General features: G+C 40.0%; 13 non-coding genes and 3 pseudogenes across 13 annotated transcripts; all 16 read right to left on the reverse strand.

Annotated features, from left to right (window-relative positions):
- Window positions 1-266: 266 nt before the first annotated feature.
- Window positions 267-385, reverse strand: LOC144514551 (5S ribosomal RNA). Its single transcript, XR_013501458.1, has one exon. It is a non-coding gene; the product is annotated as a 5S ribosomal RNA (ribosomal RNA).
- An 876-nt stretch (window positions 386-1,261) lies between these two features.
- On the reverse strand, window positions 1,262-1,381 carry LOC144514553 (5S ribosomal RNA). The gene has a single exon (XR_013501460.1). It is a non-coding gene; the product is annotated as a 5S ribosomal RNA (ribosomal RNA).
- Window positions 1,382-5,245: 3,864 nt separating this feature from the next.
- LOC144514559 (5S ribosomal RNA) lies at window positions 5,246-5,366 on the reverse strand. Its single transcript, XR_013501466.1, has one exon. It is a non-coding gene; the product is annotated as a 5S ribosomal RNA (ribosomal RNA).
- An 870-nt stretch (window positions 5,367-6,236) lies between these two features.
- LOC144514563 (5S ribosomal RNA) lies at window positions 6,237-6,355 on the reverse strand. Its single transcript, XR_013501467.1, has one exon. It is a non-coding gene; the product is annotated as a 5S ribosomal RNA (ribosomal RNA).
- An 876-nt stretch (window positions 6,356-7,231) lies between these two features.
- LOC144514558 (5S ribosomal RNA) lies at window positions 7,232-7,350 on the reverse strand. Its single transcript, XR_013501465.1, has one exon. It is a non-coding gene; the product is annotated as a 5S ribosomal RNA (ribosomal RNA).
- An 870-nt stretch (window positions 7,351-8,220) lies between these two features.
- Window positions 8,221-8,337, reverse strand: LOC144514562 (5S ribosomal RNA; annotated as a pseudogene).
- An 880-nt stretch (window positions 8,338-9,217) lies between these two features.
- LOC144514560 (5S ribosomal RNA) lies at window positions 9,218-9,334 on the reverse strand (annotated as a pseudogene).
- An 876-nt stretch (window positions 9,335-10,210) lies between these two features.
- Window positions 10,211-10,329, reverse strand: LOC144514565 (5S ribosomal RNA). Its single transcript, XR_013501468.1, has one exon. It is a non-coding gene; the product is annotated as a 5S ribosomal RNA (ribosomal RNA).
- Window positions 10,330-11,206: 877 nt separating this feature from the next.
- LOC144514554 (5S ribosomal RNA) lies at window positions 11,207-11,324 on the reverse strand. Its single transcript, XR_013501461.1, has one exon. It is a non-coding gene; the product is annotated as a 5S ribosomal RNA (ribosomal RNA).
- An 868-nt stretch (window positions 11,325-12,192) lies between these two features.
- On the reverse strand, window positions 12,193-12,312 carry LOC144514556 (5S ribosomal RNA). The gene has a single exon (XR_013501463.1). It is a non-coding gene; the product is annotated as a 5S ribosomal RNA (ribosomal RNA).
- Window positions 12,313-13,187: 875 nt separating this feature from the next.
- LOC144514566 (5S ribosomal RNA) lies at window positions 13,188-13,306 on the reverse strand. Its single transcript, XR_013501469.1, has one exon. It is a non-coding gene; the product is annotated as a 5S ribosomal RNA (ribosomal RNA).
- Window positions 13,307-14,182: 876 nt separating this feature from the next.
- LOC144514557 (5S ribosomal RNA) lies at window positions 14,183-14,301 on the reverse strand. Its single transcript, XR_013501464.1, has one exon. It is a non-coding gene; the product is annotated as a 5S ribosomal RNA (ribosomal RNA).
- Window positions 14,302-15,174: 873 nt separating this feature from the next.
- Window positions 15,175-15,293, reverse strand: LOC144514567 (5S ribosomal RNA). Its single transcript, XR_013501470.1, has one exon. It is a non-coding gene; the product is annotated as a 5S ribosomal RNA (ribosomal RNA).
- An 873-nt stretch (window positions 15,294-16,166) lies between these two features.
- On the reverse strand, window positions 16,167-16,275 carry LOC144514564 (5S ribosomal RNA; annotated as a pseudogene).
- An 874-nt stretch (window positions 16,276-17,149) lies between these two features.
- Window positions 17,150-17,267, reverse strand: LOC144514555 (5S ribosomal RNA). The gene has a single exon (XR_013501462.1). It is a non-coding gene; the product is annotated as a 5S ribosomal RNA (ribosomal RNA).
- An 874-nt stretch (window positions 17,268-18,141) lies between these two features.
- On the reverse strand, window positions 18,142-18,260 carry LOC144514552 (5S ribosomal RNA). The gene has a single exon (XR_013501459.1). It is a non-coding gene; the product is annotated as a 5S ribosomal RNA (ribosomal RNA).
- Window positions 18,261-18,978: the final 718 nt, after the last annotated feature.

Here is an 18,978-nt window from a genome sequence, read left to right on the forward strand (position 1 = left end):
GTTTCCTTGTCAGCTCTGTCTCCAGCAAAGGAGGAGTAGCGCCTCTGGCGATGGTGAAATGAAGCTTGCAAACCACTGTCTTTATTTTCTAAGCTCACTAGATGGCAATCTCTGTTCAAAGAAAAGGGTTAAAGGAATGGCAATTCAGTGTGTTTTCAACCCTTTGTTGAACAGAAAGTGGCATCTAGTGAGCTCAGAAAATGAAGACAGTGTTTTGCTTTGCTTCATTTGACCATTACTAGCGCCCTCTGCTGACGGAAAAGAAAAGCTTACAGCACCGGGTATTCCCAGGCGGTCTCCCATCCAAGTACTGACCCGGCCCGACCCTGCTTAGCTTCCGAGATCGGACGAGATCGGGCGTGTTCAGGGTGGTATGGCCGTAAGCTGAGTGTACCAAGTGAAAACAAGCTATTTAAAGACGATGAACCCCAGAGGTTCTCAAAACTGTTGAAGACGCAGTTTGGGGTTGAGGAGTACTCAACTACATGTAATCACACTAGTAGTGCACCTATACATTTTGCAGTAGCTCTCTGGTAGTTCAACTACATTCATCTTCGAACCAACAAGTTGAATTGCTTTTTTTGCTCTTTTTTTTCGGTACTGTAATTAACACTGCTGTATTTTTTAAGCATTCTTTCATTTGTTTTGTTCCATATTTATTCATTCATTTAGCCTGTTGCTATATGTATTCTTACATGTATGTATTTCCATGTTTATTTTTTTCATTACTGTAATTATTTCTCAATTCTTTTGAACTTTACCTTTACTCAGACTTGAGTGACTTGTCGTCTTCCGCAAATTTGCATGATCCAAAATGTAGATATCTCTGATTTCAAAACTATCCAGATTGGCATAATCTTGAAGAACAAGAATATTCAATTCATGGTCAAAGTGCATGAACTCCTACTTGAATTGTTGAACACTGTGAGGTTGTTTATTTTAGTTTTAATTAAAGATGTTGCTTCCAAAAAAAAGTTGCATCCTCCGTACAGTTTCCTTGTCAGCTCTGTCTCCAGCAAAGGAGGAGTAGCGCCCTCTGGCGATGGTGAAATGAAGCTTGTAAACCACTGTCTTTATTTTTCTAAGCTCACTAGATGGCAATCTCTGTTCAAAGAAAAGGGTTAAAGGAATGGCAATTCAGTGTGTTTTTCAACCCTTTGTTGAACAGAAAGTGGCATCTAGTGAGCTCAGAAAATGAAGACAGTGTTTTGCTTTTGCTTCATTTGACCATTACTAGCGCCCTCTGCTGACGGAAAAGAAAAGCTTACAGCACCGGGTATTCCCAGGCGGTCTCCCATCCAAGTACTGACCTCGGCCCGACCCTGCTTAGCTTCCGAGATCGGACGAGATCGGGCGTGTTCAGGGTGGTATGGCCGTAAGCGAGTGTACCAAGTGAAAACAAGCTATTTAAAGACGATGAACCCCAGAGGTTCTCAAAACTGTTGAAGACGCAGTTTGGGGTTGAGGAGTACTCAACTACATGTAATCACACTAGTAGTGCACTCTATACATTTTGCAGTAGCTCTCTGGTAGTTCAACTACATTCATCTTCGAACCAACAAGTTGAATTGCTTTTTTTGCTCTTTTTTTCGGTACTGTAATTAACACTGCTGTATTTTTTAAGCATTCTTTCATTTGTTTTGTTCCATATTTATTCATTCATTTAGCCTGTTGCTATATGTATTCTTACATGTATGTATTTCCATGTTTATTTTTTTCATTACTGTAATTATTTCTCAATTCTTTGAACTTTACCTTTACTCAGACTTGAGTGACTTGTCGTCTTCCGTAAATTTGCATGATCCAAAATGTAGATATCTTTGATTTCAAAACTATCCAGATCGGCACAATCTTGAAGAACAAGAACAAATGCAATTCATGGTCAAAGTGCATGAACTCCTACTTGAATTGTTGAACACTGTGAGGTTGTTTATTTTAGTTTTACTAAAGATGTTGCTTCCAAAAAAGTTGCATCCTCCGTACAGTTTCCCTTGTCAGCTCTGTCTCCAGCAAAGGAGGAGTAGCGCCCTCTGGCGATGGTGAATGAGCTTGAGAACCACTGTCTTTATTTTCTAAGCTCACTAGATGGCAATCTCTGTTCAAAGAAAAGGGTTAAAGGAATGGCAATTCAGTGTTTTTCAACCCTTTGTTGAACAGAAAGTGGCATCTAGTGAGCTCAGAAAATGAAGACAGTGTTTTGCTTTGCTTCATTTGACCATTACTAGCGCCCTCTGCTGACGGAAAGACAAAGCTACAGCACCGGGTATTCCCTAGGCGGTCTCCCATCCAAGTACTGACCCGGCCCGACCCTGCTTAGCTCCCGAGATCGACGCGTGTTCAGGGTGGTATGGCCGTAAGCGAGCGTACCAAGTGAAAACAAGCTATTTAAAGACGATGAACCCCAGAGGTTCTCAAAACTGTTGAAGACGCAGTTTGGGGTTGAGGAGTACTCAACTACATGTAATCACACTAGTAGTGCACCTATACATTTTGCAGTAGCTCTCTGGTAGTTCAACTACATTTATCTTCGAACCAACAAGTTGAATTGCTTTTTTGCTCTCTTTTTTCGGTACTGTAATTAACACTGCTGTATTTTTAAGCATCTTTCATTTGTTTTGTTCCATATTTATTCATTCATTTAGCCTGTTGCTATATGTATTCTTACATGTATGTATTTCCATGTTTATTTTTCATTACTGTAATTATTTCTCAATTCTTTGAACTTTACCTTTACTCAGACTTGAGGACTTTGTCGCTTTCGCAGAAATTTGCATGATCCAAAATGTAGATATCTCTGATTTCAAAACTATCCAGATTGGCATAATCTTGAAGAAATGCAAGAATATTCAATTCATGGTCAAAAGTGCAGCAGAACTCATACTCTGAATTGTTGGAATTCATGTCAGAGGTTGTTTGTTTTAGTTTTAATTAAAGATGTTAGCTTCCAGTTGCATCCTCCGTACAGTTTCCTTTGCCAGCTCGGTCTCCAGCAAAGGAGGAGAGAGATCTCTGGCGATGCAGTGGTCGAGTTTTTAGCAAACCACTGTCTTTATTTTCTAAGCTCACTCGACTGGGCACTCTCTGTTCAAAGAAAAGGGTCATAGGGAATGGCACTCAGTGTTTTTCAACCCTTTGTTGAACAGAGTGGCATCTAGTGAGCCCAGAAAATGAAGACAGTGTTTTTGCTTTGCTTCATTTTGACCATTACTAGCGCTCCTCATGTTTGACGGAAAAGAAAAGCTTACAGCACCGGGTATTCCCAGGCGGTCTCCCCATCCAAGTACTGACCGCGCCTCGATCCTGCTACTCCGAGCCTCGGACGAGATCAGCGTGTTCAGGGTGGTATGGGCCGTGCAGCGAGTGTACCAAGTGAAAACAAGCTATTTAAAGATCGATGGAACCCCAGAGGTTCTTTCAAATACTGTTGAAGACGCAGCTCGCTGAGAGACCAACTACATGTAATCACAATCTAGTAGTGCACCCATACATCTTTGCAGTAGTCTCTCTGGTAGTTCAACTACATTCATCTTCGAACCAACAAGTTGAATCTGCTTTTTGCTCTCTTTTTTTCGCGGTACTGTAATTAACACTGCTGTATGCTTTAAGCATCTCTTCATTTGTTTTGTTCCATATTTATTCATTCATTTAGCCTGCTGCTATATGTATTCTTACATGTATGTATTTCCATGTTTATTTTTTCATTACCGTACTATTTCTCAATTCTTTGAACTTTACCTTACTCAGACTTGAGTGACTTGTCGCTCCTCCTCGTAATTTGCATGATCCAAAATGTAGATATCTTTGATTTCAAAACTATCCAGATTGGCACAATCTTGAAGAACAAGAACAAAAGAATTCATGGTCAAAGTGCATGAACTCCCTACTTGAATTGTTGAACACTGTGAGGTTGTTTATTTTAGTTTTTAATTAAAGATGTTGCTTCCAGTTGCATCCTCCGTCAGACAGCTTTCCTTGTCAGCTCTGTCTCCAGCAAAGGAGGAGAGCGCCTCTGGCGATGGTGAAATGAAGCTTTGCAAACCACTGTCTTTATTTTCTGGAAGCTTTGACTCAATCTCCGTTCAAAGAAAAGTGGTTAAAGGAATGGCACTCACAGTGTGTTTTCAACCCTGATGTTGAACATGAAAGTGGCATCTAGGTGAGCTCTTCCAGAAAATGAAGACAGTGTTTTTGCTTTGCTTCATTTGACCATTACTAGCGCCCCTCTGCTGACGGAAAAGAAAAAGCTTACAGCACCGGGTATTCCCAGGCGGTCTCCTCATCCAAAGTACTGACCCGGCCCGACCCGTGCTTAGCTTCCAGAGACCGGACGAGATCGGGCGTGTTCAGGGTGGTACGCCAGGCCGAGTGTGTACCAAGTGAAAACAAGCTATTTAAAGACGATGAACCCCAGAGGTTCTCAAAACCGCCGAAGACGCAGCTTTGCTGAGGAGTACCAACTACATGTAATCACACCAGTAGTGCACTCCATACATTTTGCAGTAGCTCTCTGTGGTAGTTCAACTACATTCATCTTCTAACCAACATGTTGAATTGCTTTTTTTGCTCTCTTTTTTCGGTACTGTAATTAACACTGCTGTATAAGCCATTCTTTCATTTGTTTTGTTCCATATTTATTCATTCATTTAGCCTGTTGCTATATGTATTCTTACACGTATGTATTTCCATGTTTATTTTTTCATTACTGTAATTATTTCTCAATTTCTTTTTGAACTTTACCTTTACTCAGACTTGAGTGACTTGCATCGTCTTCCGTCAGAATTTGCATGATCCAAAATGTGGATATCTTTGACTTCAAACTATCCAGATCGGCACAATCTCGAAGAACAAGAACAAAGAATTCATGGTCAAAGTGCATGGAACTCCCACTTGAATTGTCTGTTAGAATGACTGATGAGGTTGTTTATTTTAGTTTTAATTAAAGATGTTGCTTCCAGTTGCATCCTCCGCATACAGCCCCTGTCAGCTCTGGTTCCCAGCAAAGGAGGAGTAGCGCCTCTGGCGATGGTGAAATGAAGCTTTGCAAAACCACTGTCTTTATTTTCTAAGCTCACTCAATCTCTGTTCAAAGAAAAGGGTTAAAGGAATGGGCAATTCAGTGTGTTTTTCAACCCTTTGTTGAACAGAAAGTGGCATCTTAGTGAGCCCCAGAAAATGAAGACAGTGTGTTTTGGTCTTTTGCTTCATTTGACCATTGGCTAGCGCCCTCTTGCTGACGGAAAGAGAAAGCTTACAGCACCGGGTATTCCCAGGCGGTCTCCCATCCAAGTACTGACCCGGCCCGACTCGCTGCTTAGCTTCCGAGATCGGACGAGATCGGGCGTACTCAGGGTGGTATGGCCGTAAGCGAGTGTACCAAGTGAAAACAAGCTATTTAAAGACGATGAACCCCAGAGGTTCTCAAAACTGTTGAAGACGTAGTTTGGGGTTGAGGAGTACTCAACTACATGTAATCACACTAGTAGTGCACCTATACATTTTGCAGTAGCTTTCTGGGTAGTTCAACTACATTCATCTTCTGAACCAACAAGTTGAATTGCTTTTTTTGCTCTCTTTTTCTCGGGGTACTGTAATTAACACTGCTGTATTTTTTAAGCATTCTTTCATTTGTTTTGTTCCATATTTATTCATTCATTTAGCCTGTTGCTATATGTATTCTTACATGTATGTATTTCCATGTTTATTTTTTCATTACTGTAATTATTTCTCAATTCTTTTTGAACTTTACCTTTACTCAGACTTGAGTGACTTGTCGTCTTCCGCAAATTTGCATGATCCAAAATGTAGATATCTCTGATTTCAAACTATCCAGATTGGCATAATCTTGAAGAACAAGAATATTCAATTCATGGTCAAAGTGCATGAACTCCTACTTGAATTGTTGAACACTGTGAGGTTGTTTGTTTTAGTTTTAATTAAAGATGTTGCTTCCAGTTGCATCCTCCGCACAGTTTCCTTGTCAGCTCTGTCTCCAGCGCAAAGGAGGAGTAGCGCCTCTGGCGATGGTAGAATGAAGCTTTGCAAACCACTGTCTTTATTTTCTAAGCTCACTAGATGGCAATCTCTGTTCAAAGAAAAGGGTTAAAGGAATGGCAATTCAGTGTGTTTTCAACCCTTGTTGAACAGAAAGTGGCATCTAGTGAGCTCAGAAAATGAAGACAGTGTTTTGCTTTGCTTCATTTGACCATTACTAGCGCCCTCTGCTGACGGAAAAGAAAAGCTTACAGCACCGGGTATTCCCAGGCGGTCTCCCATCCAAGTACTGACCCGGCCCGACCCTGCTTAGCTTCCGAGATCGGACGAGATCGGGCGTGTTCAGGGTGGTATGGCCGTAAGCGAGTGTACCAAGTGAAAAACAAGCTATTTAAAGACGATGAACCCCAGAGGTTCTCAAAACTGTTGAAGACGCAGTTTGGGGTTGAGGAGTACTCAACTACATGTAATCACACTAGTAGTGCACCTATACATTTTGCAGTAGCTCTCTGGTAGTTCAACTACATTCATCTTCGAACCAACAAGTTGAATTGCTTTTTTTTGCTCTCTTTTTTCGGTACTGTAATTAACACTGCTGTATTTTTAAGCATTCTTTCATTTGTTTTGTTCCATATTTATTCATTCATTTAGCCTGTTGCTATATGTATTCTTACATGTATGTATTTCCATGTTTATTTTTTTCATTACTGTACTATTTCTCAATTCTTTTTGAACTTTACCTTTACTCAGACTTGAGTGACTTGTCGCCTTCCGCAGAATTTGCATGATCCAAAATGTAGATATCTTTGATTTCAAAACTATCCAGATCGGCACAATCTTGAAGAACAAGAACAAAGAATTCATGGTCAAAGTGCATGAACTCCTACTTGAATTGTTGAACACTGTGAGGTTGTTTATTTTAGTTTTAATTAAAGATGTTGCTTCCAAAAAAAAGTTGCATCCTCCGTACAGTTTCCTTGTCAGCTCTGTCTCCAGCAAAGGAGGAGTAGCGCTCTCTGGCGATGGTGAAATGAAGCTTTGCAAACCACTGTCTTTATTTTCTAAGCTCACTAGATGGCAATCTCTGTTCAAAGAAAAGGGTTAAAGGAATGGCAATTCAGTGTGTTTTCAACCCTTTGTTGAACAGAAAGTGGCATCTAGTGAGCTCAGAAAATGAAGACAGTGTTTTGCTTTGCTTCATTTGACCATTACTAGCGCTCTCTGCTGACGGAAAAGAAAAAGCTTACAGCACCGGTATTCCCTAGGCGGTCTCCCATCCAAGTACTGACCCTGCCCGACCCTGCTTAGCTTCCGAGATCGGACGAGATCGGGCGTGTTCAGGGTGGTATGGCCGTAAGCTGAGTGTACCAAGTGAAAACAAGCTATTTAAAGACGATGAACCCCAGAGGTTCTCAAAACTGTTGAAGACGCAGTTTGGGGTTGAGGAGTACTCAACTACATGTAATCACACTAGTAGTGCACCCATACATTTTGCAGTAGCTCTCTGGTAGTTCAACTACATTCATCTTCGAACCAACAAGTTGAATTGCTTTTTTTGCTCTCTTTTTTCGGGTACTGTAATTAACACTGCTGTATTTTTTAAGCATTCTTTCATTTGTTTTGTTCCATATTTATTCATTCATTTAGCCTGTTGCTATATGTATTCTTACATGTATGTATTTCCATGTTTATTTTTTTCATTACTGTAATTATTTCTCAATTCTTTGAACTTTACCTTTACTCAGACTTGAGTGACTTGTCGTCTTCCGTAAATTTGCATGATCCAAAATGTAGATATCTTTGATTTCAAAACTATCCAGATCGGCACAATCTTGAAGAACAAGAACAAAGAATTCATGGTCAAAGTGCATGAACTCCTACTTGAATTGTTGAACACTGTGAGGTTGTTTATTTTAGTTTTAATTAAAGATGTTGCTTCCAAAAAAAAGTTGCATCCTCCTGTACAGCTTTCCTTGTCAGCTCTGTCTCCAGCAAAGGAGGAGTAGCGCCTCTGGCGATGGTGAAATGAAGCTTTGCAAACCACTGTCTTTATTTTCTAAGCTCACTCAATCTATGTTCAAAGAAAAGGGTTAAAGGAATGGCAATTCAGTGTGTTTTCAACCCTTTGTTGAACAGAAAGTGGCATCTAGTGAGCTCAGAAAATGAAGACAGTGTTTTGCTTTTGCTTCATTTGACCATTACTAGCGCTCTCTGCTGACGGAAAAGAAAAGCTTACAGCACCGGGTATTCCCAGGCGGTCTCCCATCCAGTACTGACCCTGCCCGACTCCTGCTTAGCTTCCGAGATCGGACGATCGGGCGTGTTCAGGGTGGTATGGCCGTAAGCGAGTGTACCAAGTGAAAAACAAGCTATTTAAAGACGATGAACCCCAGAGGTTCTCAAAACTGTTGAAGACGCAGTTTGGGGTTGAGGAGTACTCAACTACATGTAATCACACTAGTAGTGCACCTATACATTTTTGCAGTAGCTCTCTGGTAGTTCAACTACATTCATCTTCTCGAACCAACAAGTTGAATTGCTTTTTTTTGCTCTCTTTTTTTCGGTACTGTAATTAACACTGCTGTATTTTTAAGCATTCTTTCATTTGTTTTGTTCCATATTTATTCATTCATTTAGCCTGTTGCTATATGTATTCTTACATGTATGTATTTCCATGTTTATTTTTTTCATTACTGTAATTATTTCTCAATTCTTTTGAACTTTACCTTTACTCAGACTTGAGTGACTTGTCGTCTTCCGCAAATTCTGCATGATCCAAAATGTAGATATCTCTGATTTCAAAACTATCCAGATCGGCACAATCTTGAAGAACAAGAACATTGAATTCATGGTCAAAGTGCATGAACTCCTACTTGAATTGTTGAACACTGTGAGGTTGTTTGTTTTAGTTTTAATTAAAGATGTTGCTTCCAAAAAAAAAGTTGCATCCTCCGTACAGTTTCCTTTGTCAGCTCTGTCTCCAGCAAAGGAGGAGTAGCGCCTTCTGGCGATGGTGAATGAAGCTTTGCAAACCACTGTCTTTATTTTCTAAGCTCACTGATGGCAATCTCTGTTCAAAGAAAAGGGTTAAAGGAATGGCAATTCAGTGTGTTTTCAACCCTTTGTTGAACAGAAAGTGGCATCTAGTGAGCCTCAGAAAATGAAGACAGTGTTTTGCTTTTGCTTCATTTGACCATTACTAGCGCCTCTGCTGACGGAAAAGAAAAGCTTACAGCACCGGGTATTCCCAGGCGGTCTCCCATCCAGTACTGACCCGGCCCGACCCTGCTTAGCTTCCGAGATCGGACGAGATCGGGCGTGTTCAGGTGGTATGGCCGTAGTTTGAGTGTACCAAGTGAAAACAAGCTATTTAAAGACGATGAACCCCAGAGGTTCTCAAAACTGTTGAAGACGCAGTTTGGGGGTTGAGGAGTACTCAACTACATGTAATCACACTAGTAGTGCACCTATACATTTTGCAGTAGCTCTCTGGTAGTTCAACTACATTCATCTTCGAACCAACAAGTTGAATTGCTTTTTTTTGCTCTCTTTTTTTCGGTACTGTAATTAACACTGCTGTATTTTTTAAGCATTCTTTCATTTGTTTTGTTCCATATTTATTCATTCATTTAGCCTGTTGCTATATGTATTCTTACATGTATGTATTTCCATGTTTATTTTTTTCATTACTGTAATTATTTCTCAATTCTTTTGAACTTTACCTTTACTCAGACTTGAGTGACTTGTCGTCTTCCGTAAATTTGCATGATCCAAAATGTAGATATCTTTGATTTCAAAACTATCCAGATCGGCACAATCTTGAAGAACAAGAACAAAGAATTCATGGTCAAAGTGCATGAACTCCTACTTGAATTGTTGAACACTGTGAGGTTGTTTATTTTAGTTTTAATTAAAGATGTTGCTTCCAAAAAAAAGTTGCATCCTCCGTACAGTTTCCTTGTCAGCTCTGTCTCCAGCAAAGGAGGAGTAGCGCCTCTGGCGATGGTGAAATGAAGCTTTGCAAACCACTGTCTTTATTTTCTAAGCTCACTAGATGGCAATCTCTGTTCAAAGAAAAGGGTTAAAGGAATGGCAATTCAGTGTGTTTTCAACCCTTTGTTGAACAGAAAGTGGCATCTAGTGAGCTCAGAAAATGAAGACAGTGTTTTGCTTTGCTTCATTTGACCATTACTAGCGCCCTCTGCTGACGGAAAAGAAAAGCTTACAGCACCGGGTATTCCCAGGCGGTCTCCCATCCAAGTACTGACCCGGCCCGACCCTGCTTAGCTTCCGAGATCGGACGAGATCGGGCGTGTTCAGGGTGGTATGGCCGTAAGCGAGTGTACCAAGTGAAAACAAGCTATTTAAAGACGATGAACCCCAGAGGTTCTCAAAACTGTTGAAGACGCAGTTTGGGGGTTGAGGAGTACTCAACTACATGTAATCACACTAGTAGTGCACCTATACATTTTGCAGTAGCTCTCTGGTAGTTCAACTACATTCATCTTCGAACCAACAAGTTGAATTGCTTTTTTTTGCTCTCTTTTTTTCGGTACTGTAATTAACACTGCTGTATTTTTTAAGCATTCTTTCATTTGTTTTGTTCCATATTTATTCATTCATTTAGCCTGTTGCTATATGTATTCTTACATGTATGTATTTCCATGTTTATTTTTTTCATTACTGTAATTATTTCTCAATTCTTTTGAACTTTACCTTTACTCAGACTTGAGTGACTTGTCGTCTTCCGTAAATTTGCATGATCCAAAATGTAGATATCTTTGATTTCAAAACTATCCAGATCGGCACAATCTTGAAGAACAAGAACAAAGAATTCATGGTCAAAGTGCATGAACTCCTACTTGAATTGTTGAACACTGTGAGGTTGTTTATTTTAGTTTTTAATTAAAGATGTTGCTTCCAAAAAAAAGTTGCATCCTCCGTACAGTTTCCTTGTCAGCTCTGTCTCCAGCAAAGGAGGAGTAGCGCCTCTGGCGATGGTGAAATGAAGCTTTGCAAAACCACTGTCTTTATTTTCTAAGCTCACTAGATGGCAATCTCTGTTCAAAGAAAAGGGTTAAAGGAATGGCAATCCAGTGTGTTTTCAACCCTTTGTTGAACAGAAAGTGGCATCTAGTGAGCTCAGAAAATGAAGACAGTGTTTTGCTTTGCTTCATTTGACCATTACTAGCGCCCTCTGCTGACGGAAAAGAAAAGCTTACAGCACCGGGTATTCCCAGGCGGTCTCCCATCCAAGTACTGACCCGCCCGACCCTGCTTAGCTTCCGAGATCGGACGAGATCGGGCGTGTTCAGGGTGGTATGGCCGTAAGCTGAGTGTACCAAGTGAAAAACAAGCTATTTAAAGACGATGAACCCCAGAGGTTCTCAAAACTGTTGAAGACGCAGTTTGGGGTTGAGGAGTACTCAACTACATGTAATCACACTAGTAGTGCACCTATACATTTTGCAGTAGCTCTCTGGTAGTTCAACTACATTCATCTTCGAACCAACAAGTTGAATTGCTTTTTTTGCTCTTTTTTTCGGTACTGTAATTAACACTGCTGTATTTTTTAAGCATTCTTTCATTTGTTTTGTTCCATATTTATTCATTCATTTAGCCTGTTGCTATATGTATTCTTACATGTATGTATTTCCATGTTTATTTTTTTCATTACTGTAATTATTTCTCAATTCTTTGAACTTTACCTTTACTCAGACTTGAGTGACTTGTCGTCTTCCGTAGAATTTGCATGATCCAAAATGTAGATATCTTTGATTTCAAAACTATCCAGATCGGCACAATCTTGAAGAACAAGAACAAAGAATTCATGGTCAAAGTGCATGAACTCCTACTTGAATTGTTGAACACTGTGAGGTTGTTTATTTTAGTTTTAATTAAAGATGTTGCTTCCAAAAAAAAGTTGCATCCTCCGTACAGTTTCCTTGTCAGCTCTGTCTCCAGCAAAGGAGGAGTAGCGCCTCTGGCGATGGTGAAATGAAGCTTGCAAACCACTGTCTTTATTTTCTAAGCTCACTCAATCTATGTTCAAAGAAAAGGGTTAAAGGAATGGCAATTCAGTGTGTTTTCAACCCTTTGTTGAACAGAAAGTGGCATCTAGTGAGCTCAGAAAATGAAGACAGTGTTTTGCTTTTGCTTCATTTGACCATTACTAGCGCTCTCTGCTGACGGAAAAGAAAAAGCTTACAGCACCGGGTATTCCCAGGCGGTCTCCCATCCAAGTACTGACCCGGCCCGACTCCTGCTTAGCTTCCGAGATCGGACGAGATCGGGCGTGTTCAGGGTGGTATGGCCGTAAGCGAGTGTACCAAGTGAAAACAAGCTATTTAAAGACGATGAACCCCAGAGGTTCTCAAAACTGTTGAAGACGCAGTTTGGGGTTGAGGAGTACTCAACTACATGTAATCACACTAGTAGTGCACCTATACATTTTGCAGTAGCTCTCTGGTAGTTCAACTACATTCATCTTCGAACCAACAAGTTGAATTGCTTTTTTTGCTCTCTTTTTTTCGGTACTGTAATTAACACTGCTGTATTTTTTAAGCATTCTTTCATTTGTTTTGTTCCATATTTATTCATTCATTTAGCCTGTTGCTATATGTATTCTTACATGTATGTATTTCCATGTTTATTTTTTTCATTACTGTAATTATTTCTCAATTCTTTTTGAACTTTACCTTTACTCAGACTTGAGTGACTTGTCGCCTTCCGTAAATTTGCATGATCCAAAAATGTAGATATCTTTGATTTCAAAACTATCCAGATCGGCACAATCTTGAAGAACAAGAACAAAGAATTCATGGTCAAAGTGCATGAACTCCTACTTGAATTGTTGAACACTGTGAGGTTGTTTATTTTAGTTTTAATTAAAGATGTTGCTTCCAAAAAAAAGTTGCATCCTCCGTACAGTTTCCTTGTCAGCTCTGTCTCCAGCAAAGGAGGAGTAGCGCCCTCTGGCGATGGTGAAATGAAGCTTGTGAAACCACTGTCTTTATTTTCTAAGCTCACCAGATGGCATCCCTGTTCAAAGAAAAGGGTTAAAGGAATGGCAATTCAGTGTGTTTTCAACCCTTTGTTGAACAGAAAGTGGCATCTAGTGAGCTCAGAAAATGAAGACAGTGTTTTGCTTTGCTTCATTTGACCATTACTAGCGCCCTCTGCTGACGGAAAAGAAAAGCTTACAGCACCGGGTATTCCCAGGCGGTCTCCCATCCAAGTACTGACCCGGCCCGACCCTGCTTAGCTTCCGAGATCGGACGAGATCGGGCGTGTTCAGGGTGGTATGGCCGTAAGCGAGTGTACCAAGTGAAAACAAGCTATTTAAAGACGATGAACCCCAGAGGTTCTCAAAACTGTTGAAGACGCAGTTTGGGGGCTGAGGAGTACTCAACTACATGTAATCACACTAGTAGTGCACTCTATACATTTTGCAGTAGCTCTCTGGTAGTTCAACTACATTCATCTTCGAACCAACAAGTTGAATTGCTTTTTTTTGCTCTTTTTTTCGGGTACTGTAATTAACACTGCTGTATTTTTTAAGCATTCTTTCATTTGTTTTGTTCCATATTTATTCATTCATTTAGCCTGTTGCTATATGTATTCTTACATGTATGTATTTCCATGTTTATTTTTTTCATTACTGTAATTATTTCTCAATTCTTTTGAACTTTACCTTTACTCAGACTTGAGTGACTTGTCGTCTTCCGTAAATTTGCATGATCCAAAATGTAGATATCTTTGATTTCAAAACTATCCAGATCGGCACAATCTTGAAGAACAAGAACAAAGAATTCATGGTCAAAGTGCATGAACTCCTACTTGAATTGTTGAACACTGTGAGGTTGTTTATTTTAGTTTTAATTAAAGATGTTGCTTCCAAAAAAAAAGTTGCATCCTCCGTACAGTTTCCTTGTCAGCTCTGTCTCCAGCAAAGGAGGAGTAGCGCCTCTGGCGATGGTGAAATGAAGCTTGCAAACCACTGTCTTTATTTTCTAAGCTCACTAGATGGCAATCTCTGTTCAAAGAAAAGGGTTAAAGGAATGGCAATTCAGTGTGTTTTCAACCCTTTGTTGAACAGAAAGTGGCATCTAGTGAGCTCAGAAAATGAAGACAGTGTTTTGCTTTGCTTCATTTGACCATTACTAGCGCCCTCTGCTGACGGAAAAGAAAAAGCTTACAGCACCGGGTATTCCCAGGCGGTCTCCCATCCAAGTACTGACCCGGCCCGACCCCTGCTTAGCTTCCGAGATCGGACGAGATCGGGCGTGTTCAGGTGGTATGGCCGTAAGCGAGTGTACCAAGTGAAAACAAGCTATTTAAAGACGATGAACCCCAGAGGTTCTCAAAACTGTTGAAGACGCAGTTTGGGGTTGAGGAGTACTCAACTACATGTAATCACACTAGTAGTGCACCTATACATTTTGCAGTAGCTCTCTGGTAGTTCAACTACATTCATCTTCGAACCAACAAGTTGAATTGCTTTTTTTTGCTCTCTTTTTTTCGGTACTGTAATTAACACTGCTGTATTTTTTAAGCATTCTTTCATTTGTTTTGTTCCATATTTATTCATTCATTTAGCCTGTTGCTATATGTATTCTTACATGTATGTATTTCCATGTTTATTTTTTTCATTACTGTAATTATTTCTCAATTCTTTGAACTTTACCTTTACTCAGACTTGAGTGACTTGTCGTCTTCCGCAAATTTGCATGATCCAAAATGTAGATATCTCTGATTTCAAAACTATCCAGATTGGCATAATCTTGAAGAACAAGAACAAAGAATTCATGGTCAAAGTGCATGAACTCCTACTTGAATTGTTGAACACTGTGAGGTTGTTTATTTTAGTTTTAATTAAAGATGTTGCTTCCAAAAAAAAAAGTTGCATCCTCCGTACAGTTTCCTTGTCAGCTCTGTCTCCAGCAAAGGAGGAGTAGCGCCCTCTGGCGATGGTGAAATGAAGCTTTGCAAACCACTGTCTTTATTTTCTAAGCTCACGATGGCAATCTCTGTTCAAAGAAAAGGGTTAAAGGAATGGCATCCAGTGTGTTTTCAACCCTTTGTTGAACAGAAAGTGGCATCTAGTGAGCTCAGAAAATGAAGACAGTGTTTTGCTTTGCTTCATTTGACCATTACTAGCGCCCTCTGCTGACGGAAAAGAAAAGCTTACAGCACCGGGTATTCCCAGGCGGTCTCCCATCCAAGTACTGACCCGGCCCGACCCTGCTTAGCTTCCGAGATCGGACGAGATCGGGCGTGTTCAGGGTGGTATGGCCGTAAGCGAGTGTACCAAGTGAAAAACAAGCTATTTAAAGACGATGAACCCCAGAGGTTCTCAAACTGTTGAAGACGCAGTTTGGGGGTTGAGGAGTACTCAACTACATGTAATCACACTAGTAGTGCACCTATACATTTTGCAGTAGCTCTCTGGTAGTTCAACTACATTCATCTTCGAACCAACAAGTTGAATTGCTTTTTTTTGCTCTCTTTTTTTCGGTACTGTAATTAACACTGCTGTATTTTTTAAGCATTCTTTCATTTGTTTTGTTCCATATTTATTCATTCATTTAGCCTGTTGCTATATGTATTCTTACATGTATGTATTTCCATGTTTATTTTTTTCATTACTGTAATTATTTCTCAATTCTTTGAACTTTACCTTTACTCAGACTTGAGTGACTTGTCGCCTTCTCCGTAAATTTGCATGATCCAAAATGTAGATATCTCTGATTTCAAAACTATCCAGATTGGCACAATCTTGAAGAACAAGAACAAAGAATTCATGGTCAAAGTGCATGAACTCCTACTTGAATTGTTGAACACTGTGAGGTTGTTTATTTTAGTTTTAATTAAAGATGTTGCTTCCAAAAAAAAAAGTTGCATCCTCTGTACAGTTTCCTTGTCAGCTCTGTCTCCAGCAAACGAGGAGTAGCGCCCTCTGGCGATGGTGAAATGAAGCTTAGCAAACCACTGTCTTTATTTTCTAAGCTCACTCAATCTCTGTTCAAAGAAAAGGGTTAAAGGAATGGCAATTCAGTGTGTTTTCAACCCTTTGTTGAACAGAAAGTGGCATCTAGTGAGCTCAGAAAATGAAGACAGTGTTTTGCTTTGCTTCATTTGACCATTACTAGCGCTCTCTGCTGACGGAAAAGAAAAGCTTACAGCACAGGGTATTCCCAGGCCGTCTCCCATCCAAGTACTGACCCGGCCAGACCCTGCTTAGCTTCCGAGATCGGGCGTGTTCAGGGTGGTATGGCCGTAAGCGAGTGTACCAAGTGAAAACAAGCTATTTAAAGACGATGAACCCCAGAGGTTCTCAATACTGTTGAAGACGCAGTTTGGGGTTGAGGAGTACTCAACTACATGTAATCACACTAGTAGTGCACCTATACATTTTGCAGTAGCTCTCTGGTAGTTCAACTACATTCATCTTCGAACCAACAAGTTGAATTGCTTTTTTTGCTCTCTTTTTTTCGGTACTTTTAATTAACACTGCTGTATTTTTAAGCATTCTTTCATTTGTTTTGTTCCATATTTATTCATTCATTTAGCCTGTTGCTATATGTATTCTTACATGTATGTATTTCCATGTTTATTTTTTCATTACTGTAATTATTTCTCAATTCTTTTGAACTTTACCTTTACTCAGACTTGAGTGACTTGTCGTCTTCCGTAAATTTGCATGATCCAAAATGTAGATATCTTTGATTTCAAAACTATCCAGATTGGCACAATCTTGAAGAACAAGAACAAAGAATTCATGGTCAAAGTGCATGAACTCCTACTTGAATTGTTGAACACTGTGAGGTTGTTTCTTTTAGTTTTAATTAAAGATGTTGCTTCCAAAACAAAAAGTTGCATCCTCCGTACAGTTTCCTTGTCAGCTCTGTCTCCAGCAAAGGAGGAGTAGCGCCTCTGGCGATGGTGAAATGAAGCTTTGCAAACCACTGTCTTTATTTTCTAAGCTCACTAGATGGCAATCTCTGTTCAAAGAAAAGGGTTAAAGGAATGGCAATTCAGTGTGTTTTCAACCCTTTGTTGAACAGAAAGTGGCATCTAGTGAGCTCAGAAAATGAAGACAGTGTTTTGCTTTGCTTCATTTGACCATTACTAGCGCCCTCTGCTGACGGAAAAGAAAAGCTTACAGCACCGGGTATTCCCAGGCGGTCTCCCATCCAAGTACTGACCCGCCCGACCCTGCTTAGCTTCCGAGATCGGACGAGATCGGGCGTGTTCAGGGTGGTATGGCCGTAAGCGAGTGTACCAAGTGAAAACAAGCTATTTAAAGACGATGAACCCCAGAGGTTCTCAAAACTGTTGAAGACGCAGTTTGGGGTTGAGGAGTACTCAACTACATGTAATCACACTAGTAGTGCACCTATACATTTTGCAGTAGCTCTCTGGTAGTTCAACTACATTCATCTTCGAACCAACAAGTTGAATTGCTTTTTTTTGCTCTTTTTTTTCGGTACTGTAATTAACACTGCTGTATTTTTAAGCATTCTTTCATTTGTTTTGTTCCATATTTATTCATTCATTTAGCCTGTTGCTATATGTATTCTTACATGTATGTATTTCCATGTTTATTTTTTTTCATTACTGTAATTATTTCTCAATTCTTTTGAACTTTACCTTTACTCAGACTTGAGTGACTTGTCGTCTTCCGTAAATTTGCATGATCCAAAATGTAGATATCTTTGATTTCAAAACTATCCAGATCGGCACAATCTTGAAGAACAAGAACAAAGAATTCATGGTCAAAGTGCATGAACTCCTACTTGAATTGTTGAACACTGTGAGGTTGTTTATTTTAGTTTTAATTAAAGATGTTGCTTCCAAAAAAAAGTTGCATCCTCCGTACAGTTTCCTTGTCAGCTCTGTCTCCAGCAAAGGAGGAGTAGCGCCTCTGGCGATGGTGAAATGAAGCTTTGCAAACCACTGTCTTTATTTTCTAAGCTCACTAGATGGCAATCTCTGTTCAAAGAAAAGGGTTAAAGGAATGGCAATTCAGTGTGTTTTCAACCCTTTGTTGAACAGAAAGTGGCATCTAGTGAGCTCAGAAAATGAAGACAGTGTTTTGCTTTGCTTCATTTGACCATTACTAGCGCCCTCTGCTGACGGAAAAGAAAAAGCTTACAGCACCGGGTATTCCCAGGCGGTCTCCCATCCAAGTACTGACCCGGCCCGACCCTGCTTAGCTTCCGAGATCGGACGAGATCGGGCGTGTTCAGGGTGGTATGGCCGTAAGCGAGTGTACCAAGTGAAAACAAGCTATTTAAAGACGATGAACCCCAGAGGTTCTCAAAACTGTTGAAGACGCAGTTTGGGGTTGAGGAGTACTCAACTACATGTAATCACACTAGTAGTGCACCTATACATTTTGCAGTAGCTCTCTGGTAGTTCAACTACATTCATCTTCGAACCAACAAGTTGAATTGCTTTTTTTGCTCGCTTTTTTTCGGTACTGTAATTAACACTGCTGTATTTTTAAGCATTCTTTCATTTGTTTTGTTCCATATTTATTCATTCATTTAGCCTGTTGCTATATGTATTCTTACATGTATGTATTTCCATGTTTATTTTTTTCATTACTGTAATTATTTCTCAATTCTTTTGAACTTTACCTTTACTCAGACTTGAGTGACTTGTCGTCTTCCTCGTAAATTTGCATGATCCAAAATGTAGATATCTTTTGATTTCAAAACTATCCAGATCGGCACAATCTTGAAGAACAAGAACAAAGAATTCATGGTCAAAGTGCATGAACTCCTACTTGAATTGTTGAACACTGTGAGGTTGTTTATTTTAGTTTTAATTAAAGATGTTGCTTCAAAAAAAAGTTGCATCCTCCGTGACAGTTTCCTTGTCAGCTCTGTCTCCAGCAAAGGAGGAGTAGCGCCCTCTGGCGATAGGTGAAATGAAGCTTTGCAAACCACTGTCTTTATTTTCTAAGCTCACTAGATGGCA

The sequence above is a fragment of the Sander vitreus genome, unplaced genomic scaffold (assembly GCF_031162955.1).
Source record: "Sander vitreus isolate 19-12246 unplaced genomic scaffold, sanVit1 ctg613_0, whole genome shotgun sequence".
Lineage (NCBI taxonomy): Eukaryota > Metazoa > Chordata > Actinopteri > Perciformes > Percidae > Sander > Sander vitreus.